Source organism: Eublepharis macularius, chromosome 11 (genome assembly GCF_028583425.1).
Source record: "Eublepharis macularius isolate TG4126 chromosome 11, MPM_Emac_v1.0, whole genome shotgun sequence".
NCBI classification, from domain to species: Eukaryota; Metazoa; Chordata; class Lepidosauria; order Squamata; family Eublepharidae; genus Eublepharis; species Eublepharis macularius.
In genome coordinates, this window is record NC_072800.1 from 29,926,572 (window position 1) to 29,954,465 (window position 27,894).

General features: G+C 40.3%; 1 protein-coding gene across 6 annotated transcripts in view; it reads right to left on the reverse strand.

The window, feature by feature from the left end:
- ARPP21 (cAMP regulated phosphoprotein 21) overlaps nucleotides 1–26,445 on the reverse strand; it is a 226,260-nt gene extending 199,815 nt beyond the window's left edge. For all 6 annotated transcript variants that reach the window (XM_054991305.1, XM_054991306.1, XM_054991302.1 and 3 more), the window contains exon 1: nucleotides 26,159–26,445. The gene's annotated coding sequence lies outside the window, so the exon portion shown is untranslated. The remainder of the gene's footprint in view (nucleotides 1–26,158) is intronic.
- Between the last annotated feature and the right edge of the window lie 1,449 nt (nucleotides 26,446–27,894).

A 27,894-nucleotide genomic window follows, 5' to 3' on the forward strand; every position in this document is an offset into this window, starting at 1 on the left:
TCCAGAAATGCCAACCCTTGACACAAGTCATGGCTCTACATAAGTATACAAGCCCAAATTCATAACGAATCATTCTGCACCACTGCTTAAATTATGTAATAGCAGGTTAAAGTGCTGATGGCAAAGGCAACCCCTTGTGGTCTATGCATTCTTTTCTACGGGCCTTTATTTGACAAGTTTCTTTTTGAAGTTGTAACAATTAGTTTGCTATTTATTATGAGTCTTCTCAGAGTAGAAGAGGATAGATTTCAATAAATGGTTCAGGTATTTTCTAGGATTCCGGCGCAGTTTCAGAGTTATAAGTCTGCTGAAGTAGTAAACAAACAGAACTCTTCTACTGCCATTAAGATATTTTTTTGTAAATTTTAGCATAAGCTTTCACTTTGCCAAGTATGTTGAGGTGAGCTCTAATCCACAAAAGCTTGTGCTAGAATAAGAATCTCTTAGTCTTTAAATTGCCACAAGACTCCTGTTTATTTTTGCTAAGCACTTCCCTGATTTGTGTGCATGTGCCCTCATAATTAATCATAATTAATACAGTACTCTGTAAGAACAGATCTGAGATTCTGGCTTATCAGGACTAGAAGGAACTAAAATTGAAAGGAGGCAAGGCGTGAGATTTGAAGATTTCATTAACTTTCCACCCATAATTCAAGTACTGGTAAGAGAAAAGTGGGTGCCGATTCTATGTTACCCATTAAATATTTCATGAGATTTCTTGTATGTCAGTTAACAGTAGCAAATGATGAACTAAAATTGAAAGGAAATAACTAATATTGTACAGTAAAAAGCAAAGGAAGCCTTGTATAATTCGTCCCGATACGAAGTGCAGCAGTAAAGGAGATTAATCGATTTGGGAGTCTGGCAGACCAATCCAAGTTTCTTGATACAATGTATTGTCGAAGGCTTTCACGGCCGGAGAACGATGGTTGTTGTGGGTTTTCCGGGCTGTATTGCCGTGGTCTTGGCATTGTAGTTCCTGACGTTTCGCCAGCAGCTGTGGCTGGCATCTTCAGAGGTGTAGCACCAAAAGACAGAGATCTCTCAGTGTGGACACTGAGAGATCTCTGTCTTTTGGTGCTACACCTCTGAAGATGCCAGCCACAGCTGCTGGCGAAACATCAGGAACTACAATGCCAAGACCACGGCAATACAGCCCGGAAAACCCACAACAACCATCGTTCTCCGGCCGTGAAAGCCTTCGACAATACATTGAACACCTCTACGGGGAGGAAACATTCCAACAGACCCGGAGATTGGAAACACTTCGGAACAAGAAAGCACAGACACTGAGAGATCTCTGTCTTTTGGTGCTACACCTCTGAAGATGCCAGCCACAGCTGCTGGCGAAACGTCAGGAACTACAATTTCTTGATACACTTTTTAGATGGACATTTCTAAGGAGGTAATTTTTCATCTTAAGCGGGTCTGGAAAAAATGGATAATCCTACCATGAAAGCTCACTTGAGTGAAGAAGTAGAAGTTAACCCACTTTTACCTGCAGTACTTTAGATAACTTCTTGACTAAAAGCATTTTTCTGTGTGCATATCCTTTTGGGATTTTGGGAGCCACTTTACAGGTCTGGTGTTTTTCATTTCCCTTATGAGCAGATATCCTGTATCCAAAGCAATACTTCTAAAAAGGTAACGTGAATATTCTAAACTCAATTTTGGTAATATGTACATCATACTGATATCTTCATCAGGGATGTTTACTGGTAGCATCTAAATGAAGATGCAGAAAGTACACTGTTCTGGTGAAAGGATAATTTCCCTTCGTTCACATTCCCCCCCCCCCCCCGCAATTATCTTACACTTTTTCTTTGTTGCAAGACTGAAGATTAAAAAATGAAAGCCTATTTTTATTACTTTCCCACTGAAATCTTTCTTCCTGGAAAAAAAAATTCTCCTGGTTTCCTTTCCCTTATCTAGGGCAGAGAAGGCCAAGATTTGGGACATGATATTAGAATGAGGAGATTTGTGCCAGAAAGCAGCAACTTTTACAGCTGAGCATCTTCAATGTTTTCTTGTAAGAGAAAACAAGCACACATATGTATTCTAAATTGCACAATATATACCCATTTGTGTATTTTTTCCTTTCTCTTAGAACAATTATCCTGGACCACTTAGATAATTTTATTAAGCATAAGTTCACCCAAAATAGCAATGCCTAAATTTCTCTGTGGGACCATGTATTCCAGGAGCTTGTCTTATACTGTTATATACCCAAGTGCAAGTCTACAGAGACATAATTAAGGGTAGCCTGGTTGCTTTCCATACCCTTAAGATACTCTTTAAAGTAGTAGGCATCTGTTACATGGGACACCTTTACTTCTGTTTTTGATACACTCTAATTAAGACAACTACTGATGTGCAAGCACACACAGGTGAGTGGGAGAAAAATGTTTAGCAAGAATATAGTTCAAAGCCTAGAGCAAATATATCTAATCTGTGACCTACCGTGCTGTGTATAGCCCATCAGGCATGTTGCAGCTCCTTTTTTTCACTTCCTGCCTCAAAATGTAAAAAAAAAAGGGGGGGGTCAAACACCTAGCATGACTTTGCATGACTTATGGATTGCATTCAGCTTGTTGGATCACAAGTTGTGTAAGTCTGGTATAGACTGGTGGGGCCCGACCACATTTTCTTTATGTTAGGCATTAGCCATTACCAGGGGAGATATAAAGGGTTGGATTCAACTAACTCATCTACTGGTAACAAGGGAGGAGAGGGTCACCTCTGATAACTGAAAAAGCTATGCTGGGAAATATGGACCTGTCTGGACAAAAGCCAAGTGAGATGGGGGCTACAATAAGGTAGGAAAAGAAGTAGGGTTGAGTAAAAATGTTGGCCTAATCAACCCATTAAGTACAGGCCTCCCAGAAATCATGACAAAGCACAAATCATCTGTTCCATTCCATTCCTACCTATCATATCTAGATAGTAGAGGGTTTTTCATTAGGGTTGCCAGGTCCCTATACCTTCCCAGCAGGAGCAGGGGACCTGGCACTTACCTTCTGCCTCCTGGGAGTCTTTTCCTCGTGCCTGCAAAGTGCACATGTGCTCCTGTTGCTTGCACAATGATGTCATTTCTGGGAAATGACATCATCATTTCTCAGCCATGGGTATGTTCCCACATTCTGTATGGGGCAAATTCAGCCTGGGTGCCAGCAAATCACAGGAGCATGCCCACAGCTAGTGCGATGACGTCACTTCAGAAAGCGATGTTGTCTGCCCCACCAGGAGAGCGCTTTCCTGGGGGGGGGGGGAGTTGCAACCTCCTGCTGATCACCAGCAATCTGTGGGAAATGAGGCAAACCCCCAGGAGACTGACCGCCACTGGCAGGCAACCGGGAAGTCTAGCTTTCATCACGATTTTTAATTTTTTAAAAAATCTGAACAATCCTTTCCTGGAAATCTATGGTTCCACTTGCATGGTCCGCTGGCCCCCCAAAAATAAAAACCCTACCCTGTAGCACCAATTCAAAACTGACAATACGCAACAGTCACAACAATTTTGTTCCAACGTTATTTGAATATGAAATAAAACATATCGACCAAGAAAGCAAACAGATAATCTCAGCCATGCTTTGTTCAGACAATATGCAATTCACATTCTGCTTTACATGAAATCAGCTTACTAACCTGGAATGCCCAAGTAAACAGTCACTCTCTGTTCTACTGGAATTAATTTGTATTTTACTTCAGAGGCAATCAATATACTGAAGTAGTGCCTTGCAGGCTTAAGCAGTGTCTCAGCAGTTAGAAGCTGTTCTCTTCTATCACATGTACTTAAAACATTAAGGAAAGGTTTCGCACAACATTTGCTAAACTGACTACTATATCGCTAGGAGTTGCAAAAGCCCAGAAAAGAGCACTGGACCCCCAACTGATTAATAGAACTCCTTTCAGAAAAGATGAAATTGCGTGATCAGTCTTAAAAATACATCCAAATAGGCTTGTAAAGGCAGCAAATTTGCAAAAAGCTACTAAACAGAGTGTCGGAATGATGACAGTTGAGCATCATGATAAATTTTCCATCATCAGCATTGGAGAGCATGTAGACTTTTTGCTGGGACAACAGTGGCCACTAGGTTTGCCAGCTCCAGGTTGGGAAATTCCTGGAGATTTGCGGGGGGGCGGGGAGCCTGGAACCACAGGGGTGTGTGTGTTTAGCGAGAACAGAGAGAGAGAGAGAGAGAGAGAAAGGCTGGTCATTTTGCTGCTGCCTCCGCAGACCTCCATCTTCGAGACTGATAATTATAGCCTTCCTCAAAATTGCTTTCTCCCCTCTCATCCCTGATTTCCTCTTAGTTAGCCTCATATGTGTTCTGTGTATGTATATTTTCCCCTTTATTTCTCTTTTGAGAGCCAGCTTGGTGTAGAGGTTAAGAGCACGGGACTCTACTCTGGAGAGCCAAGTTTGATTCCCCACTCCTCCACTTGAAGCCAGCTGGGTGACCTTGGGCTAGTCACGGCTCTCTGGAGCTCTCTCAGCCCCACCCACCTCACAGGGTTTTTTGTTGTAGGGATAATAATGGCATACTTTGTAAACCGCTCTGAGTGGGCATTAAGTTGGCCTGAAGGGCGGTATATACATCGAATGTTGTTGTTGTTGTTGTTTTAACATCTGACTCTTAAGGGGAAAAATCTCCATAAACATTGGTGGAGAATCCCAGTTACCCCCTCTCACTTTGTCTCCTTTAAGTTAATTTCCCCCAACTAATTAGGAGACTGCCTATTTTACTAACATACTACTGTAAGATCAAGCACTTGTTTTTCACTCCCAATCAGTATTGCTATGTACGAAAGTCAAAAGCCAAAACGGTTTTTAATGCAGTCTAACAGAATGACATGATTTTACTGATCATAAGTTTGCAGGGGTTTCTGAAATATATTTTGTAGTACGTCTCACAGAAAAGGAAATGCAAGACAGAATACATCCAAGTTGACTTAGTACAAGAGCTACTTGCAATGACTTTCTTGCATTTCTGCTTATGCAAGAACTCTTCATTCCATGGGATCCAATCCACTGCTTCAGTGAATCATGAAAAACTTACTATTTTGCTTTCAAGGGGATTATATTATTGAACATCAAGTCATCTTTTTTAAAAAAAAAATGGCAGATCTGTGTAGGTGTCTTCCCTATATAGTACTTCCCATGGCTTTTTTTCAGGGGGAACGCGGGGGAACGGAGTTCCAGAACCTCTTGCAAATGGTCACATGGCTGGTGGCCCCGCCCCCTGATCTCCAGACAGAGGGGAGTTAAGATTGCCCTCCGTGCCGCTCAGTGGCGCAGAGGGCAATCTCAACTCCCCTCTGTCTGGAGATCAGGGGGCGGGACCACCAGCCATGTGACCATTTTCTCCAAGGGCAACCCACTGAGTTCCACCACCTTTTTCACCAGAAAAAAAGCCCTGGTACTTCCTTTTTCAAAGTCCCCAAGGAATTGAAAAACAAAGCAGCCTGACGGCAGCTCCTTCCTTCAGTCACGCATCCCTAGTATGTGTTCAATTTGCACTTGTTAGATACTGCTATTTCTCTTTCCTAATATAAACTTATACATTATTTAAAAACGCAAGCAACAATTAGAACAGTTATACCACTGGAATAGGTTACTGAAGACATTAATTTATAGAGCGACTTGAATTTATAATGATTCAAGCCAACTATTCAGAGTAATAGATGTAAAAAAAAAATAATTGTTAGAATTCAGAATCTTATTTGTAGTATTTTCTTGACATAAATGTATAAGCAAAACCGAGCAACAACTACAACGTCAGTAGGGTGCAGCCAAAGTTAACAGTTTTAAATTGTGTTTAATAAATAAAGTTGGGTTAACAGGAATAAGCCCTTGTTTATCTTATTTGTAAAATATTCAATATATACAGAATAAATACAGATGCCCAACTTTCCATGGGGAAAATATAAGGAAGCTTGCCCTCTTTGCAAACGTAGTTTTGAAATATTCTGCTGTTGTTATTCCATTTTGTTGCTACCCACAAGCTGAGCCACAGTGTCTTTTCACTACTTTTGTGGTTTTGTACAGTTATAGACGATTTATTTATTTAAATATTTAAGCATTTGCCCATCGCTTAAGGCACCATACAAATTCAAATTTAAATTCAAAAGTTTAAAAATACACTTTTAACATGTATCATTTAAAATATCCATGTGTATTCTCAATACCCATTATCAAAACCAAACACTCATGTTGATTTTGCTCCCCCCTTTCTTCCAGACACCAAGGATTCAAGGGAAGAAACAGATTGAAAACCATATAAAACACAGTAAGTTTAAAACAGTGAACTATTAAAATAGCCATAAGAAATCATGTATCATAGAGCCTCATAAGAAACTCTTCTTCTAAGAAACGACACTGACTAAACTCTTGTCAAGAGATTTCAAAGGCTCTTTTTAAAAAGTTTTCGCACAGCCCTTCCTTATGAAACTGCAAGAAATAAAGCCTTCTTAACTTTTGAGAGACAGCTACTCAAGGTTGCCAATTCCAGAATGGGAAGTTTCTATAGATTTGAGGGTGGAGCCTATTGGGATAGGGCTGGGGAAGAGTTAAAGTCTCAGTGGATTATAATGCCAGAGTGCACTATCCAGAGCAGCCATTTTCTCCTGGGGAACTAACCTCTGTAGTCTGGAGATCAGTTGTCATTCCACAAGATCTCCAGCCCCACCTAGCCATAGCTGGCATGGCTACAGAGAAGGCCTCTGAGAGCGCAGCAGAAGAACACTCGGTCACAGTGCTGGGGATAACCAGCACACTGCTATGCTGAGCGAAAATGCCACATGGGTTCATATCAGAAGAAACAGTCCTTCGGGTATGTGGGTCCCCAGTCTGTGAAGGGCTTCGGAAGATAAGAACGAGCCCTTTGAACTGGATTTAGATACCAACAGGTATCCAATGCAAGGAGGGCAAGATAAGCATGATATGATCCTTCTGATCCACCCTGATGACATGATCTGCTGCATTTTGTCCCATTCACAGGTCCAGAATCATCTTCAAGAACAGCCCTATATAAATGTTGTCTCAATTGTGCGTGCACAAGTTGTGGTCTATGGTCTAGCAGTTTAATTCTCTTCTTCGTGGTGCACATATGGCTGCTGCAACACCCCACATCCTTCCCTCTCCTACCCGTGTAAGAGAATGATATCATCTCACTGTCAGTTTTCCCCACCTCCACTCAACTTTTTTTTGTTGACTTGCAGAGCCAGGGAAATGTGCAATACAACGATGTCGTGTCACAGGGATATGGGATTCTTCCACTCCTAAACATAAATTTTTGTTAATAATTATGCCAGTGCAAAATCACAGGATATGAGAATGGTATTCTTGGGTTATTTCTTGCAAACAATTGTAGGAAAGTAGAAAGGCACAAATGCCACAGTACTAAGACTGCAATCCCATGTATCCTTTCTTGACTGTACTGACCACAGTGGGACTTACTTCAAAGCAAACACACACTATCCTGCTGAAAGATGCTTAAAAACCAACGGAAGTATGGAAAGACACGAAACATGGGTCTCATGAACATCTTTATATAGTCAGAAAAAGAACAGGAAGAAAAATGCCAGAGCATATTCCAAAAAAATCATTTGGTTTAAATGTCAATTTTCTCAGGTATATCACATTGCTACAAAAACGATAATTAATGCATAAATACACTAAAGGGGCTTTCAAGTAATTAACCCATTCCTCCTAGATATTGGGAAAGTAAGCATTTTATTTCTAATCATATTTTAAATTACATCCTCCATTTTTGGAAGGGAGGAAAGCAGCTGCCTTCCAGCTGCAGAGAAAGTGTACCAGACTTGGGATATGACAACTGTTAATTGTCCTATAACTCCCCGTTTCCTGCCCATGCAGCAGAAGCTTCTCTATGTTTTTCTCATATCCATTCAATATGAAAGAGAAAATTACTTGCAGGTACAAGTGATGCCATTTTTTTTTACTTACTTTGATATGTATTCCTTCGCAGGTAAATGGAAAGATACTACAAGATGTCATTCGTTCGTTCCCTTATTTATTTTTTCTTCTTGCTCCTATCCAAAATGAAGGCATAACATTCTCAAAGATTCCAATTTATTCTTAAAATCATACTGCCTTAGGCGTCAAGCACTAAAGAAGTTTTCCCAGAAATGTGTTATATACTTTATTGTGTGGCTACTGTAAGGCACAAATTGCAAAGCGTACGAGAGGCAAAATTTCAATTTAGTTCCAGCACGATACCTCCTGAACTCGGACCCAAATGATGATGAATTTCATTTCTTCCCTTCACCCCTCAGACTATTTCATTCCCAAACATCAGGACAAATTATCATCTACACACTTGATTTTTGTCCTTACGGTCTATATTTGTAGAGATGTCTATGTATTACAGAAACAATTGTCCATTTTTTAAATGTGAAATAAAGATGAGACAGTAACATATTTCTGTTTTGAAATTAGGATGTTTTTAGGCATTGATATATCTACTGTCATCTAGTAGCTCCACAGTGCTGAAAAATGGAAACGTTGCTACTCCAACTGCTAACATGTGGCCTAGCCTTGCCAAAAATTTCCATGGAAAGAAAGGAAGTCAGGGAAGAAAGATATTCTTTATGATGGGGTAGAAAATGGAACACAACAGAAGTATTGTTGAGATCTCTTTTATCTTCCCTATATAAAGTTCCCTCTTTTAAAAATTGTTTAGTGGGGTGCCAACTTGAGAGAATTACCTTCATAGCTGGTGATTTCAGTTGCTGAACCCCTGACCTTTAAGGAAACACACCTTCTTTGAAAGTATTAAGGTGCTACAAGAGGTAGCTATGACCACAGCTTTTAAGGTATTCACAGAGATCAAGGACCTAGCTCCTTGCTGGCTTTCATACCAATAGCCTTTCTCCTTGCTACATATTGTGCCTTCTAGATAAGTATCCCAAGCAGAGAGGCGCTTTTAAATCACCCTGTTTCTGAAAGCACTGGTGAGCATTTATTTCTCTTTGGAAATATTCTTGTTTTTTTTTTCAACACCACCCCATTTTTCTTTAAGTCAAAAAAGGAAATATCTTTGTACTTCAAACAAACAGTGCTAGGACATCATGTTTTTCTTGAACTAATTCCAGTAGAAAAAACCCTTTATCATTCCCATATTCAAACTGGTGCTGCATCTGCCACTGCAAGAGTATTCTAAATCATACAGAGTCATAAGAGACAGGAAGCAACTTCATAAATAATGAATCCTGCAGACACCAATTACATTTTATTTAAGAGCAAGCAAATGCATTTAAACATATTTTAAGATTCTAAGCACATAGCAAGTTAACAGATTCCACAATCAGGCAAGGAACGCGACAGCCAACACAAGTCAAGATCATTATATCAACAAAGACAGTTTCAGATGGGTAGCCATGCTGGTCTGCAGTACAAGAGCAAGATATGAGTCCATTAACACCTTAAAGATCAACAAGATTTTCAAGGCATAAGAGTCAAAGCTCCTGTCATCAGATCTGAAAGTATCTTGAACCCTTGTTCTATATCAATTAAGTGGTCAGGCTTTCCTTTTCATAGAGAAATGACTGAATGAGTTGTCACATGACATTTAAAGAATCCTGCTTTGAATTGGCTTTGGCTTATTGAGCACCATATGTCTACAGCATGAACCAATAAACTCCCAACTTTAGTATATGTGCTTTTCCTGTTTAGTAGTACATACTAAAAATCCTTTGTTCAAATGTTACAGCCTTTTAAATCAGAAGTTTATTTTGATATATTCTAGATTACCATCATTTCCCATTTAACAAAATATCTCCGGTATATATACCTTATCCTTTGGAAACTGCCCAATAACAAGTGGCATGCAAGAGGGGGCTCTCTTTAGGAATTATTTCATTTTACTTTTTCTTACAGCAGGGGCAAAAGCAGATATAGATGTATTTGAAAACAGAAGGCTGAGATTCTTTGGAAAACAGAAGTTGTGCAATCCTGGAGCTCAACTGACCTAGCTCTGGTAAGCTTCCGAAGTGAAATAGTGAATGATTTATGCCAAGTCTTTATATATATCTATTCTCTGCTACTATCTACTAATTTATTTTCTTGCTCTTTTTAGCTTAGGGTGAGCCAAACATTTCCCCAAAAGTCTCAGTTTGAAAGTTACATTTAAACTAGTCTTAAACTAAAACCACAAACTTATTTTATATTATAAGACAATTTAGAACTTTTCATAGAAATGACATTCAACTGATAGTGGATATGAACATGAGCTGGTTAGATCTGAATTCCAAGCCAGATAATTGCAAACAGCATAGTTACAAACAAAACAGCATGTTTTGATATCTTCTGGGTATGGAGCTGGGGTCACTGGGGTGTGGGGAGAGGAGATAGTTGTGAATTTCTTGCATTGTGTGAGGGGTTGGACTAGATGACCCTAGAGGTACCTTCCAACCCTATGATTCTATAGAACACATTCACTTCATGAAACAGTGTTCTCCCAGAGGCGATGAAGGGCAACACACTTGGATGGATTTGGATGGGGGAATTTGTTTTGTTTGTTTTTTAAAACCCCAGAAAACAGAGCACGCCTCTTTCTACTTTCTTACCATTCTGCGCCTGTACTGCTTTAAGTATTTTTCTTCCAATCTGGCTCTCTTCTCATGTCAGAGCCAGAATAGGAGAAAAATGCTATGAACAAGTGGGCACAGCGGGATATGGAAAGGGGGAGAAGGCACAATTCAGCTCCCCTCCCCTTCCTTATATTTTCTATAAAAATAATGGTTCCCTCCTCATCTCTATCTGCACTTGAAAACTCCAACACAAATATGCATAGACCCCCCATCTCTTCTAGCTGAGACTGAGATTTAAAGTCATAAACTATTTCAAAGAAGTTACACAGGCTCAAATTTATGACACCCCAGGTTTGTATTTCATACTTTATACCATATTTCTCAAGTATTTTTCTCACACTTTCTTACCAATCATCATGCACCACCATTGTCCTGAATGGAAGTGGATTGGCAGAAGTCAGATGTTTTCTTCCCACTGTCTCTCAGGATTTCCAAGGTTTTTCCACAACCTAGAAGTAACAGGAAAGCCAAAAACCTTCCCATACCTGGGGGAAAAGCCATGGAATCCTGGTAATTTTCAACAGAGTTTCAATCACAAAATAGTAGCAGAATATAAACTGAATAAAATAATAAATAATAATCACAACAACAGTAGCAAATATCTATCTGGCTCAAACCAGCTTTATAGCTGTCATCCCACAAGTCTAATGTTGCTACTAGAGATGGGCACGAACCAGGGAAAAAACCAAACCATATGGTTTGTCACATTTCACGAACGATGAACATTCACGAACCTGCCCTGGTTCGTGAAAACGGCACATCCGGGTGAGCAAATTGTCACTTATGGGCCAGCAGAAGGCCACTTCCGATCCAGCAGGTTTGTAGGAAGTCCATCCCCTGTTGCCTAGGAAACTGATTGATCAGCGCCAGGCTGTCTGCAGTGACGAACCAAAAAACAAACCAAATGAACCAGCCTAAAGTTCGTGGCGGTTCATCAGAAATGGGCTCTGACGAACCACCAGTTTACGAACCATGAACCAACCTGGTTAGTCAGAAACTTTGGTTCGTATGTCAGTTCGTGCCCATCTCTACTAAACATGGAAGATTGTAAGAACTGTAGCACAGCCAGACATGATAGTAATGGTGTGTGTATGTGGGGGGGGGGGGGCGGTGCTAAGAAGAAGTCAGAACAGTATTGCTAACAAGAGAAAACAAAATGCATTTTAAGATACTCTGTAACATCGTTCTCAGTGTACAATGTAGCAGGACTTCTTTACAGCAATGTTTGTCCGTGCACTGATTACTTATTGCTGCCTCTGAAGACTGAGCAAAAGTTACAAAGTACATCAGCAAGGCTTGCATGCTTTTTGCCAGTTTTAGAAGACTGACTCTGTTTGGTGGTTTGTTTGCATAATGCCTGGCGCTGGCCATTTCCCATAAAGCCCCCAGCCTACAGGATCTAGGATTCAGATACCTGAAGGACTGTCGTCTCCTATGAGATCAGTGTCAGAGCACCTACTCTCTGTGCCCCACAGGCACAGACAAGGTGGGTGAGTATCAGAAACAGAATGTTTTCTGCTACAGTCCGACTGTGCCCCACATCATCACCATAGATGCTTGCCTGTTGCCAAATTTATAGTTGTGTAGTGTTGTATATAGTTGTTTTTAAACCTCTCCAGCCATCTTATAATCCACCCATTTCTGGAGATCTTAATTTGAGTTGTGAAGTGTTAATTTGTAAAGTGCTGGTTCATTTTTGTTGGTGGTTACTGATAACATGTTATTTTTACAATCTGTTCTGAATTTGTTACGTTGTTCTGCGTTTTTTAAGCAACCAGATCTGATTTTGTGTTTTTATCTAGCAACGTTGCTTTTAAGATGATTTTGGGTTTTATGGTTTTATTTTTATTGTTTTTATAAGATATTGTAAGATATCTTGTTTATCGTAACGTAGAAATGTGGGATATAAATATTATAAATAAATAAATAGAGGCTAAGGTAATTGATAGGAGAGGTATAGAAACGCTTTCTACTTCAGATGTTGGTTTTTGGCATCTTGACAGAGTAATATTCCCAGAACAATATATTTGCTTAATGGTAACAGGTACTAGAAAGAAGTAAAAGAAAAATACACATATGCCCCTCCGGGTAAACAAAATATAGTTTGGTTCTTTTCCTGTTTTTCTTTTTGAAAACCTCTGAGTCCAGCGGAACAGAAATGTTTGCTTAACATACTTTTCCTATAGATCATTATAACACAAAAATAATTTTCTTAGAATTTTTAGTTTTCGGATGTATTTACTACTAGCGAAGCTATTTTATAGTAGTTGATGAAATGTCTGTCGGTGTTCTGTTTGGTGTTAATTTGGATCAACAACTAATTTTTATATTTTCAATAAGATGATTCTATTTTTGCTTCTTCACAAAGGACCAAAGACATAGCCTGCCTGACACACTCCACTTAGCACCATTTCATCTATGCAAATCTGCTTGGCTTTCCACATATGATGTTTAGAGAACACCATAAGATTTTGGCCTGAGACGTATTTCTCCTCTCTTCTTTACCCTTTATTTTCTTTACATGCAGCCTAATGAGTTCTAGAGAACATAAGTGCTGGCTAGGACCAACTCCTAGCTGGTCAAATCCAGATTGGAAAATTCCTGGAGATTTAGAGCCTGAGGATCGCAGGGTTTGGGAGATAATGGCAGGGAATAATACCATAAGACTGTATAACAAAGCTGCCATTTTCTCCAAGGGATCTGATCTCTGTAGTCTGGAGATGAGTTGTAATTCTGCGAGATCTCAAGACCCTACTTGGAGACTGGCAACACTTGTGTTGGCACTCTGTTTTGTGTTATTTCGGTTGGTACTAATAAATGCTATTAAATGGCTCATGGTTTTGTTTATAAATTTTGATTTGTACCAACATAGCTATCTGCAATTTCTGTCTATTGTGTCAGCCTAAAATCTGGGAAACCGAGGTTCTAAACTGCATGCTGTCATGATGAATGCTAGCTAGGTGACCTTGGGCCAGTCGCTCTCTCTGAGCCTAACTTACTTCAGAGGGTGATCATAAGCAGGGCTTTTTTTTCTGGGAAAAGAGGTGGTGGAACTCAATGGGTTGCCCTCGGAGGAAATGGTCACATGGCTGGTGGCCCCGCCCCCTGATCTTCAGACAGAGGGGAGTTGAGATTGCCCTGCGCGCCACTTGTGGCGCGGAGGGCAATCTCAACTCCCCTCTGTCTGGAGATCAGGGGGCGGGGCCACCAGCCATGTGACCATTTTCAAGAGGTTCCAGAACTCCATTCCACTGCGTTCCTGCTGAAAAAAGCCCTGATCATAAGGATAAAAGGGAGGAAATGGAGGAATGGCGCCATAAAAGGGGGTATAAATATCTACATAGATAAACAGCATCAAAAATTAAATGTGAACACTTCTTTTCCATTTTTTCTTATTAAAGTCCTGTGTCAATGAAAGTCAGACACTCTGCAGGTCTCTTCTCTGGCTACTAAAATCTTTGCCAATAGGAATTACAATCAGAGGTATCGACTTCTGTTTCGTTTAAAGTACTTGCTGTAGCTAATCTTTTTCTGAGCAAACTTTTACAGCATCACATTAGAAAATGTATCTGTCCAGTTTGTTGCGATAATGATTTTATTCTGGAAACAAACATGTTAAGAAAAAGTAATCACATCCCCCTTATAAAATTTCATTCAGAAATTATGTGGAAAGGAGCAAGGTGCAAAGTGTGTCCTTTTGGTCTTATTTCTGTATTAACATTCACAGCAGGTAACAGATGTATCTACGGGAAAAAATGTGGTTTTGAAAGAGATATGACACTGCAACATAATTCTTCCACCCATTGTAGAGGACTTTAAGCAGAGCTGAAATGAACCTTTAGAAACAGGTGCAGACTTACAATTTTAAATGAGTATTTGGAGAAATTCAGAAAACTGTGTTTGAAGCAAGATCATGTTGTCTAATGTCAGTCCTAGAATTGATTACGTTCTGTTTCAGCTATTCTTCAACTCCATATTGGATCCGTGCTAATGGATCCAATAGGGTATTTATTTACCCTATGACGCTGTGTTTGGAAATGCCTGCCCTTGACCTTGCTACTGATTGTACTAATCTCACACTATGTAATCCGCCTTGAGTCTCAGTGAGAAAGGCAGACTATAAATGACATAAATAAATAAACAAACAGCCATAGTGAAATGTAAAAAAAACCCTTGAATTTGCCATAGTAGAGTCTGTTAATAAAATCTTATATTTGAAAGAGAAGTTCTTAAACATGAAAGATTTAGCACATTCCAAATCTGTATTCGGTGTCATTGCAACAGTAGCAATGGTGGGACCAAAGTGTGCAAAAGAACAGAAACCATATTACATGACAACTAATATATAGACAGATCAATGACTTCTACATTTCTCCTTTTCCTGTGACCACAATTAGCAAGATTTTCACCAAGGTTTAAAGTTCTGCTTCTGGAAGTATTTAAAATTAAATCCTCCAAAGCTATGCTTTTTTACAGCATCAGCTTTTTTTTTTTTTAGTTGCAAAATAACTGCATCAATGTTATCAACACAAGTCAAATAGTCATGGCCTTTTCAAGCTAAGGAATTTGTACCTTTAACTAGCATACCTAGTGAAAAGGCTCATTTCATTGTTTTTAAAACAATAATACCTCTTCTTCTCTAACGGGAAATAACTCATTAAGCTGTCTAAATTTGTAACAGTTCCCCAGAAATGTTCTTAAGATCTAAAAATAGGAGAGGGAATATCCATGGTATCCCTATGAGCAGTTATGTGCATAGAGATCTCTGGATTTCACATATCGCCCCTGTTCAGCTTTTGATGGCTCAAAAACCTACGTGATCCAACTCAACTGATAGCTCTGAAACAGAATTGTTTCATGGCTATGTTCAGTTAGCTGGTTTTGCCCATAAAAGTTATAATCAGTTTGTGTCCAGGATACTTTGCAAATGCCTGAACTATGAACTTCCCCGATCTAGAGAAAGACTGCTCTACCACAGGGCATCTTTGACTAACACTGGAGCAATTTCATCAGCTCTTCCTGTACTATAGAATTCCCTCACAAGAAAGATTTGCCAGGTCGAATCCATGGCATTTTAAAAGACTAGAGAAAACTTTTGTGACGCATGAGCTTGTTGCACTTTGGCTCACTGTTGCTGTTAATTTTTGACTCTGTAATTTTTAGTTGGGCTTAAGAGTTTTATCATTTCATGATTGTGGTTGTAAGCAGGGCTTTTTTCTGAGAAAAGAGGTGGTGGAACTCAGTGGGTTGCCCTCAGAGAAAATGGTCACATGGCTGGTGGCCCCGCCTCCTGATCTCCAGACAGAGGGGAGTTTAGATTGCCCTCCACACCGCTCAGCAGCATGGAGGGCAATCTAAACTCCCCTCTGTCTGGAGATCAGGGTGCGGGGCCTCCAACCATGTGACCATTTTCAAGAGGTTCCGGAACTCCATTCCACCACATTCCAGCTGAAGAAAAACCCTGGTTGTAAGACATATTGAGGGTCATTTTTGCAGGAAAGGTGGCACAGACATTTAAATAGAAGAACATGAATCTTCTGTGATGTTTGCAATTTGATGACTCAGCCACATATGGAAATAACCAGTGATAGTGCAGACCTAAAGTGACAAACAACTGTGCACTAGCTTAAAAGTTTAACAGTTCTTAAAATGTCTGTAGTGTTATTTCAAGATAGGTAGCCATGTAGCAGTAGAAAAGAGCAAGAGTCAAGTAGCACCTATAAGACTAACAAAATTGGTGGCAGGGAATGAGCTTTCATGAGCCACAGCTCACTTCTTCAGATACCTACCCGTAGTTATTATCACCACTAACGGTAACAACAGTGCCACATAAAGGTTCCTCCTTACAGCCTTTAGAAGACACTGCACTGAAACCAGGTAGCTGAAAGTATGTATTCCAGCATACTTCGTGTAACCCTGATGTTTTTCAGAGCTATCTGCTTCGGGCTTGTAATTTTTCTCACTTAGTTTTCTTCTTCTTCCCTAATGGGAAACAAGGATATTACACTTCTAAAAATATCTAAAAGAAGGAAGACAAAACCTTGCTTTTAAGTCTGCATGTTACAAAATATTCATTTTAAAAACGATGACAGGATTTAAGATTTGTATTCACCTTTTAGAGTGGATCCATTCAAGTGTACATGATGCCATAACTATTTTTACTCAATGACAAATATTTTATAATAAATGGAGCAAACTGCTTTAAATTATCTTTAATGTTGCACTTATAATATATTTCTATAGCATCTTACATACAGCAAAGATTTCACTTAGAAAATAAATACGAGGAAGATCACAAGCACATGAAGCAGGCTAGCCATATCTCCTGCTCCCAGTCTTTGCCAGTTTCTGCTCCCCCCACTGCCATTCATGTAGTTGGCAGGGGGAAGAGGCACCTGGAAAGGACAGAGGCAGGTCTGAGGAATGTGTGTGAAGTCAGTGTGACCCCCCCAGAAAATGAAGTCATTTCCAGTGTAACACTGGAGCAATCTGTAGCTACAGGGGCTGATTCTCTAAAACTCAGCCCCAAAACTAAGTTTGGAGTTGATTTTTAGAGAATCATTCCCTGGTGAAACCCACTGCTTCCACATTGCACCAGAAATGTCATTTTCTGGTACAACGGGTGGACATCGAATAAGTACCTGCTACCCCTCCTCGCTCTTCCATCCTCAAGTTTGGCCGCAGGGGACCTGTCAACCCCTGGCATAGAGAGATATGAAATGGACACCTGTTAGTTTATTTTAAGCCAAGACTGCAGCCCTGTTCATGTGTACTTGGGATTAAGCCCTACTGAACATAGTGGAATATGCTTCCAAGCACAGTTACATGACAGGGCTGCCATGATCCTTTGTGCTGACAACTGCATGGGCTGTTCAGCTATCTAATCACAAAGATCTATTATAATCCTTAATGTGTATGTTAATAATAATCCATTTTTGGAACTTCATCCATTTGCATTTCCTTTGACTTGAATATTATGATTCAGTGAACACATAAAATTGGTATAAAATTTCAACTGTTAACAGTTTACCAATCTAGAAAGAACTTGGCTGCAATTCAGTTTCTTTGAGGTAATGTATTTGCAAGGGTGCCTGTGCTTGAAGGGTAACCTGCCGTATATTAACGGACAACATTCCTTCACACACGGAAAATGGGAATCTCCTAAACAAACAGTCCCATATCTATATGGCTATATATCGAAGTGGATAGCTGAGTTGGTCTGCAGGAGAAGAGCAAGATCCAGGTCTAATAGCACCTTAAAAACCAACTTGATATCCAAGGTATGAGCTTTCTAGAATCAGATGGCTACAGAACCCTAATTAATCATGTATTCTAATCTCACTCATTAGAACTATAATGATTCTATGTATTTTTAAATGGAACCAGATGTGGCAGATTTACTAAGTCATCCTTGTTAAACTCAGATTTCTTGATAACTTCATACAAATAATACCTATTAATATCATGAGAATGTCATGATTCACATGACACACTGTTGAGAAGTGCCATAGGACCACTTCTACCATATATGCCCCAGAGGGTGCTTCGATCAGCTGGAAAAAATCTGCTGGTGATCCCTGGCCCCCGGGAGGCTCACCAGGCCTCGACCAGAGCCAAGGCATTTTCAGTCCTGGCACTGACCTGGTGGAACACTCTGTCTGTGGAAACTCAGGCCCAACCAGACATATTATCCTTTCATCAGGCCTGTAAAACAGAGTTGTTCCGCCAAGCATATTGTTGAGGCTGGGGTATAGGGTGCCTCTCCGCTAGCCTCCTGTCTGTGGGGGGAGTATTGTGATCCCCTCCAAGTTTTCCATCAGACTGGCTGCTCTCTCTACCTCCCACCCCTTGAATGTTAATGGTGCACAGCATATTTGGGGGGCACAATCTTGAGTTTTATTGTATGAACTGAGTTTTATCATTGTGTGATTTTATGTTTTATTTATTTTTTTAACATGTATTAACCTGGTTGTTTCTCTGCTCTGAGCCCACCATGGGGAGAGCGGACAAAAATATCAAACAAATAAATAACCAAATATCCATATTTATTACAGTTGTATAAAGTATTCAATATGAATACAAGTTGCAGGCCACTCATTCTCAGACATCAAATTATATATGATTAGGAGGAGGTTGCTATGAGTGGCCAGGGGTGAAATTTAACACACCAGGGCTTCTTTTGTGGCAGTGCTCAACACCAGAGGGCTCTCCCAGATCCTGAGGAGGGAACATTTGGAAACTGATGCAACCTTACGTATGAGTACCAGCATCTTTTTTAAAAAACAAAAAAGCACTGCCTCGAAATATATAAAAATGCACCAATACATTGCCAATCGCTTCAAAAATATTAGAGGCTATACCAGTGGCTGTCAGAAAGACCAAAGGTACAATTCTTTTAACTTCTGGGATTACAGATTTTGAAAGAGGCATACGCAGAACCATATGCACTGTATAAGATCACAGAAGCCTCAAAGAATTGACCATGTTTGAAGGCAATTCTCTTGCAACCATTTAGCCAGGAATTAATGTTAGACTACTGGATTAATAGAAATCTGTTTCTGCATGCAGAGATGCTATCCCTTCATCACACAAGCTTATTGATAACAGCACCTGGGAGTTGGATGGTGGTGAAAAGGTTGATGCACAGGGAAGACCAAGGAAGACTGAGGATGCTGTGCAGTACGCAGGCTGGCCATTCCTAGGAATTTTGCAGTCATGGTAGAATTTTATAGATTCCTTTTTCCCCCTTAAGTGGTCAAGTCTGAACAGGGTTACGGTTCGGGTTTATAGATTCCCTTTTTTTTTCCCTTTAAGTGGTCAGGTCTGAACAGTGTACACTGGCAATTTCACTTTTTTAGAGAGTAATTACCTGGCTCTGGGATTAAGCTTTGGCACATAAACAAGATACCACTAGCCTCAACATTTAAATGGAAGTCACTTCCATTTACTGATTAAATACCTTGTAAATAGAACGTGTACAAATATATACTTATGTACCTCTTTTGCTGCAACAATTTCTTTAAAATCAGAGAAAAAAGCAGGATGATGAACACACACTCAGAACCTTTATAGCACAATAATGCAATCTGAAATGGTATTGTTTCTTTTGGCAGTTCTCTCAAATGACCATTTAAGTCCTCTTATTACACTGCCACACTCCAAGCTCTTGATTTTAGAAGAAAGCAGAGTTACCCTAGAAGAAATTCCATGTATTGCAGCAATAATATCTATGATATGGTCATAATGAACTGATCCACGAACAGCATGTTAGGTTTGAAGTATATTAACAAACAGTAAAAGTAAAGCTTTTCTATTGTCATTTTTAAAAGAAGAAAGAAGAAAAAGAAAATGTTCAAGGAAACGGATAATGATAGTCTCTTCTCTGCAAATAGATCTATGTAGTTCACTGCCATAGTTTTTATCTCACAAATTTAATGCTACTCTTCCAGAACAGCACATGAATATATCTTGTTTCAGTTGTAAAAACTGCATAAGTACAAGTGACTTATGCTCAGCAAAGCTGCAAGCAATATACTAGTATTATAACGGACAAAATATGAAAGCTGTATCAGGGAGATCAACATTCCTAAAGACCATCTTCTCAAATTATTTTGCTTTGTTGATCAAAAATGTATGAGATAGAAACAACAGAGAAAATAAAAAAGATTCGTGAAATCACTATATTTATATTTTGATTTATGAAGATTTTATTTTAATATCCCGCTACCAAAATATCAGACAAGACCATAGCATGCAAATATTAATCAAGTATCTGCACTATTTAGTATGACATTTACAAGTGTGATTTTAAAAGTGGCATGGAATTCCTAACAGCTGTATAAACATAGTCTAATTAGTTAGGCAGTCACAAATTAAAACTGTGGTCAAAGCATTTACTCTTACATAATTCCCCTAACAATACGAATGTGCCAGATGTTGCGGCTTGGGAACAGCTATCTAAAATATCATATCTGAAATTTAGCTAAAAAGTTGTTTCTCACACACACACACACTAGTACTAATGTAAAGAATATAATTTTTAAAAAGACTAGGTATGAGCTGAAGAAGTTCAAAGTCCTATAGGAAAGAGCCTGAATGTGCAGTTAAGCCCTCTTATTGATTTCCTAGTGATGTACTTTTTATCCATTTAGAAAAATATCATAATACAGAGACATCTCTCTTAGTATCTGTGACTCAGATTTCCCCATCCATAAAAAAATTGGCAAGCTTGTACTGATATCATGGCAATGGAGTGCAAATTAATTCATCAATGGTAACAAAAATCCTTAGTAACAAAAAATATTAAGGGACTACAAAATGTGACCGAATGCTGAATTACGTAAATATTTCCACAACAAAATGATTTTCATTGAAGTTATCACCTAGTATACATTCATTCTTCAAATGACCATATGATTTGAAATGTGATAAAAACATCATACCATGCGAATGATAGGAGCAGAAATTGTTTTAGCAAGTTCATCCTATTCTAATTGATACTTAACAGTTGGTAATTTTTTTTTCTAAATTGCTTCACACTAATACCATCCCGTGAAAAAACGAACACATTCCAGCAATGTAGTTCTAATCATGATTCCTGATAATTCAGAAAATTATCCTTAAAGTGTTACTTTCTGAAATGATTAAACCAAAGCAAACTAAGGCAGAAACTTTTCTAGTCAGAATTGTTTATTTTAAAGATCACTTTGTCTACTTTTTAAGATAATTTTTTTGAAGATAAGTTCACTTCAACGTATTACTTCCACCTTGTCCTTTCTTAATTGCTTCACACCATCAAATGCTCTCATCAACATACTAGAGTAATTCTTCCTACCCTCTACTACAGGGGATAGAACTCACATGTAATTCCAGATTTTCTTTATTTAATTCATTTATACCCTGCTTTTCTCCCTAATGGGGACCCAAAACAACTTATCCTCTCCTCCTATGAGGCAGGTTAGACTGGTAGGGTATGACTGGTCCAAGGTCACCCAGCAAGCTTCCATTGCAGAGTAGGGATTCGAACCTGGTCCCCCAGTTCCTAGTTTGATATTCCAACCACTACACCGCACTGGCTCTCCAAAACAGCAGAGTAGACCAGTTGGAGTTAATCATTTGCAGCTGCGTGGATACTTGGTACAGTGTTGCATGGCATAGATCAAAAAATGAATTTGTTATTTCAATCACTTAGGTACATGTTTAATATTTTCGTTTTCCCCATTCAAAATGTACAGAGGGAGCCAGGATCAGATATATCTTCCATGTTACGTGTGAGACGACTCTCAGAACTTTATAGTGAAGGAACCATTAGCTTCCACACTTATGAGATCTAACACTTATTTACATAAACAGTATCTACATTAGCCATGATAGCAAAGTGGAACCTCCATTATCAAACGCAGTCTACCTCTGTGTTCCAAAAGCTGGAAACAAACAACAGGATATGACCATCCTTTTCATGCTGTGTTTGGGTTCCTAAAACAAATGGCTAGAACCAGGCCATTGGACTATATGAACCTGATTAGCAAGATAATTCTTATGGAATGTACATGCTCATCGTGGGGGCATACAAAATAAACATTCTTTCTCTCTTTGTCTCCCTGAAAACCAATCAAAAGTGCACTTCTGGCTAGAACTAAAACAATGTATTAAAATGGTTATAATACTACACATTTGCAGCCTATATTATTTCTGTCCTGTTCCTCACATTAGTAAAAGATCAGAGTTGGCTAAGATATTAGGTCTACTATCTTAAAAGATATTCAAGGTATGTCATTTGACTAATTTAGCTAAGCATCAGAAAACTGGTGTTCTAGATTAAATGAGAACGCCAAAACAACTGCAGTCCCTAATACCCTATCATTTCAAACATTGTTTTGGAGTTGGACAGCTCAATGCTTTTATGTATGCAAACAGATATGGTAATTGCAAATATCTGCAGCAAAGTTGAGAAAACCAAGGGGTTAAACTCTGTCATACACCTATAGTCCCAAATATTTCTGGCATTCCCTGGCTGTTAGGCTTTCGTTCCCAATAGGAATGTCCAAACCCAGGTTCTTGGCATCATATTCTTGATATCTAACAATTCTTCCTCCTCTTTCTATAAGGAGAACTGCATTACATTGTCCGAGGTTAACACTGGGACAAGTTCCATTTATTCAGAGCACATTTACCCATACTGAAGAAGACAGACGAAGAACAGCATAGGGTAACTTCTTTGAATGCACAAGGCAACTTACCTGGAGAACTACTGTTGATAGGCTTAAAGCAAGTTCTGTACTCCATACAATTTACAATGACAATTGTGGAAATTAAAATAGGAATCCAGTGGCGCCTTAATGATTAACAAAACTTAGGTGCCAATGTACTCCTGTTTTATTTTGCTGCTACAGACTAGCGTGGCTACCCGTGTCAAATTATATGTATATAAGAGGTCAGTCATTTCAAAATGGATACTTATGTGCTTGGACGGAAGCTTGAAATGACCCCTCTCTTTAAAAACAGGTTGATGCAGCTTCTGGACGCACTGTGCTCATTCACTGCAAATAATTATTTATCCAAATGGGCGATGCTGGAATTGTCCAGCTGAAATGCAAGTTGTGTTCCTAAAGCAATTTTCTATTTTACATTCTTTTTTTATCATTTCACCTAATGTATCTTCATGAACCCATGGTTTAGGACCAGCCTGTAGCATACACATACACCGATGTGCCTAAAATTCTATGCATACAGATTTGAAAGTAAGCCCCACCAAATTAAATACAATTTACTTGCAAGCAAACATCCACAGGACTAATCCTTATTTATGCCCTCAGGCTGCATTTATTTAACAAGACTGGTGTACAAATCAAGGTACACATAAGATACTATGCAGAAGAAAAAGGAAGTAAGAGAAACAGGGTAAAACATTTTTATGAGACATTTAAACCTGACTAGCCTTATGTAAACAAGCTGGATAGGCAAACTGCTGAAAACATTGATGGAGTATTTCAGAACTTCTGATTTATGGACTATTTCATTGCAAAAAAAAAAAAAAGAGTCTCTCCCAATTATCTAGAGACGGTCCTTAAATGATTTGCCATATAAATATATAGGTATTTTGATTTACTTGTAAACATTATCAGAGGTTTACTGCTGCTTGCTTTCTGCAAAAAAAAAAAACAAGCAACAATAATTTGTGGCATAAACTGAACAAACTTCTAAGTACTGCACAAGCACAAGGTGGAATACAGTATTCTGATTCTTAAATAAAACTGAGCCTTCAAGCACCTTATGTATAGTTAGACTGGCAAACTGCTCACAATACCAGACACTGATTTTTTGCTATTATAGATCGTAATAATCCTTTTCCAGAATTTTTTTTTAGGACTTTGGGGGAGGGGTGGAAATAATATTTGTTTGACTGCCATCCAGGAGATGCACAGATCAAACATCCTTCCAGACCCAACCCATCACCACTCACAGTTTGCATTTTCTCACAACTTTTAAAAGAATCTTTATTTAGCTCTTTCAGGCATCCTTCTCAACCCACACAAATATTGACTGAAAACATTTGTCTAACTTAATGTGCAAAGAATCTGCATAATGATTCACCACATTTCATTGTCAGCTTTTACCTTTGCAATGGCTCTCCCTCTCTTTTTTTGTCAGTATCCAGAGCCAATCATCACTCTCCTCTTCCATTCTGCTTCTTTACGGGAGAGTGAGATGCTTCTTCATTAAGCAGCATTGCAAACAGAACACACCCGAACTCCCAAGTGGAGCATGCTCTAATGGCACTAACGCTACAGTTCTCAAGGTAACCAAGCTCAGTGGGAAACGGAGAGCAAAGTCAATATAAGATTAGTAATTTGCAAGCTTCATTGTGCATACTAACATGCCTCAATGTATAATGAACATTGCTGAAAAGGCTGGTATATAAGTAAAAAGAATTAGCTGAAATTAAACAGCCAAGGAAACCCCAATTTTATCCTTCTTATACTTGAGGGCGAAATGACAATTTTAAAAACATGCAGCGCAATAGAAATCTGCTCCAAATAGTCAGAACAACAATATATTTCACTTGCAGTGTTACATACAACGCACAATAATAACAGTAATGATGGATTTAAACACTGCTGCAGACAAGAGGAAAGCACAAACAAAAATACTGGTAGCAGATTGAGGATAAAATTGTACTTTTCCAGGAAAGTTCAAACATGGTTGGAAACGAGAATGACAAACAAACTCTTACTTTGTTTATTGCTACAAACAAAGGATCTGGAGGATACAGACTTGCAGACTGAAATGATAGCAATGAAGTAACCATAAACGGTGGACACTGCGGGCAGCTGACTTATAATTTCAGACACTTAAATGATACAGTAAGCTTCACAGCTTCCAGGCAATGCCTTTTATGACATCATAAGGATGCTAACCTCAATGTACTCCTCCTTACCAAATCAAAACACAGCCTCTAACTACTAGAAATACCTGGCACTCGAAGAGTGGGGATACGTCTTCTGGCAAGTTTTATGCTGGTTTCTCCCTTCATTTTACACAACACTGGTACTAAAAAAAAAGATGTTCAGTAACAGATGTCATAATGAAAGGTGATTAAAATTATCACAACTTTCTTTCATTTAAGAGATATCAATTGTTAAATTAAGTTAAAGCATTTGCTTGAAGTTTTCCTATGTCGAATGGAATCTACATTCCAGGGCATAGAGTAGCAATATTATTTAAAATGAAGTTCATCTGATTAAGTACTCCCAGTATTGCTAATACACTCTGAGCCTGAACAGCAAAGCAATGTTTTGCCACAGGTCTCAAACCAGCACCTGCTGACACCTGCATTATTTTCCACAACACTTGCGCTTCCACCTGTCAGTCTGAATGCTACTTCTAAATGCTCTACCAGCTGTTATTTAGCGTGCAATAGGAGGAGAAATTTCAAGCACCTCAGTGGCAACATGCAAGATATAATCATGTGCATGTTGTATATTTAGCCGGGAGAAATGTGGCAGGCAATTGCGGCTCAGCAGGAAAACTTTCTAAGCATCTCCGTCTGTCTTGTTTCCTCGAAAACTCAACCCACGGTTCACAGACACAGGGATACAAAGGGATAAAGTCTTCTTAATGGAACGCAATGCCTCTTTGTAACATAAGGCCAACATGTGCAAAGGAAAAACAACACACTTTCTAAATATCTGCCTAACAGTTATCACCATACAAGAACCATTCGTTACAATATTAAGGCAAAGAAGCACGCCAAATCTAAGAGAAGTGAGATATGCACGTTATGTGTCTGAATATTATATACATGTATATATGGTATACATGCAAACGCAGATATGTGCACACGAGCTCTAGACACACAAGCTCACCCCACCGTCCTTTTCCCCTCACGTGCAGACCCACCCTAAGCCCGTCCATTCTTAACGCCCAGACACACAACAAATGGCTTCGACGACAGGACAAGCAAACAAACGCTGGAACGGACGCAACAAGGAACCCCCCCTCCCCGCCCCGCATCTTGGGTTAGGGGCGACCGGTTTGTTTTTACCTTGAATGGACGCGCTGGAGATGGGGGCGCCCCCCGCAGCTTCGGGGCGTTGTTCGGGGCGGATGTGGCTGCAGAAGAGGGCGCAGTCAGAACGCAACGGCGCTCTTCCTGGAAGGCATGCTCGAGCTCTGGTCTAGTCCGCCTCCCCTTCCTGGGCTGGAGAGCGGCTGCCGGGGCACTTGTCCCTCGCTGCCTGCCTGCCTGCCTGCCTGCCTGCCAGTCAGAGAGAGTCTCAGTCTCTCCCGCTCTCACTTCCCCTGCTGCATGGCTTTCCCCTGCGCGCCTTCCCTTTTAACTTCTCCCCCGGCGCGTCGCGCTTCTCGCCTACCCCCCGCCGCGCCGCGCTGTTCTTCAGCTCGCCCTGTCCGTCCCCCTCTCGCGGTCCCCGCTCGGCGTCCTCTCTGCTCGGGGCTGCCTCTATTTCTGGGCGTCCCCCCCCCCCCTTCCGCCTCCTGCACTGTCTCTTTCCTTCTCGCTGGCCCAGCCCTTTGGCGGCGCGTCGCTGGCTGGCTGGCTGGCTGGGTCTGTCTCCGCGCCGCTGCTGCTCGTGCTAGCCTGTCCCCCCTCCGTTTACTACTGCCTGCCCGCCAGCCCGGCTGCTGCCTCTTCTTCTCCCTCAGCCTCGCCTCTCTCCGCCCACACAGCGGCCCAGAGACGGCGCGCCAGTCGCTCTCCCTCCACGCCGGCTCCGCGCGCTCTGCCGCTCCCGCTCATTCTCCTTCAGGCTCCGCCGGGGGAGCGGCTTCGGGCTGGGGCCGCCGTCGCTCCCCCTGCCCGGCGGCCTCCCCTTCTGCTCCCTCGCTCCGCGCGCGCGGAGGCACACACGGCTCGCGCCTGCCTGCCCGTCCGCCTCATAAATGTGTGTGTGGTGCTTGGTGGAGTTTTCCCCTCTCCCTCTCTCGCTCCCTCTCTGCCTGCTCGTCGTGTCATCCGCTCGCCAGGCGCCCCCCGCACGCGCGCTCTCTCGCCCGCCCGCCCATCCTCAGCCTGAAGCGATGAGACACAAAAGCCCAAGAACAGCACTAATAAGCGGGAGGCTCATTAATCTCTGACAATTGCGGCTCCCTGCCTTCCCTCCCTCGCCCCCCACCACACCAACACTTCACAAACCCAAACAATTAAAGGACAGAGTGTTTTATTATCATTATCATTTATTACTCCTGGTTTTTCTTCACATAAAATTTGGGCAGGATTTTCCTTCACCTGAGCAGTGAAAGGAGGGGCTACACAGGCACCCACTTTCCTGAGTAGGGAAGAATTTACATTTTCCCATATGCTTTTTCGTTCAATGGCTGAATTCTATTTTAAAGGATTGTCTCCTGTGCCAGAAAAATGTGCAGCCCTGTATAACAGATGTCCTTTATTCTGAGAAACTTCGGGGGGCACTGAGTAACACTGCACCTCCAGAATACTTTTCTTTAATTTGGGGGGTGGGTGGGAGGTAAATCTACATAGGTACAAGATCATGGGACTGTCAAATTTGCCTTACACGACATTATCCAGTTGTGTGAACAAACCAGGATCCCTTATCCCGGAATTTACTGCATGCATAGCGTTGTACAGGAGAGCCCAGAAGTCCATTCCAGCAGTTTCCTGATCTGTCCTTAAAGAGGCACAATTGTCAGAATGTTCCCTTATTTCTGAAGTTTTGGTCATGTTGCAGTTCTTTTTTTTAAAACAATTTTGCTCTGCCCCCCCCCCCCAAAAAGCAACAAAAACAACACTTAAAAAGTAGT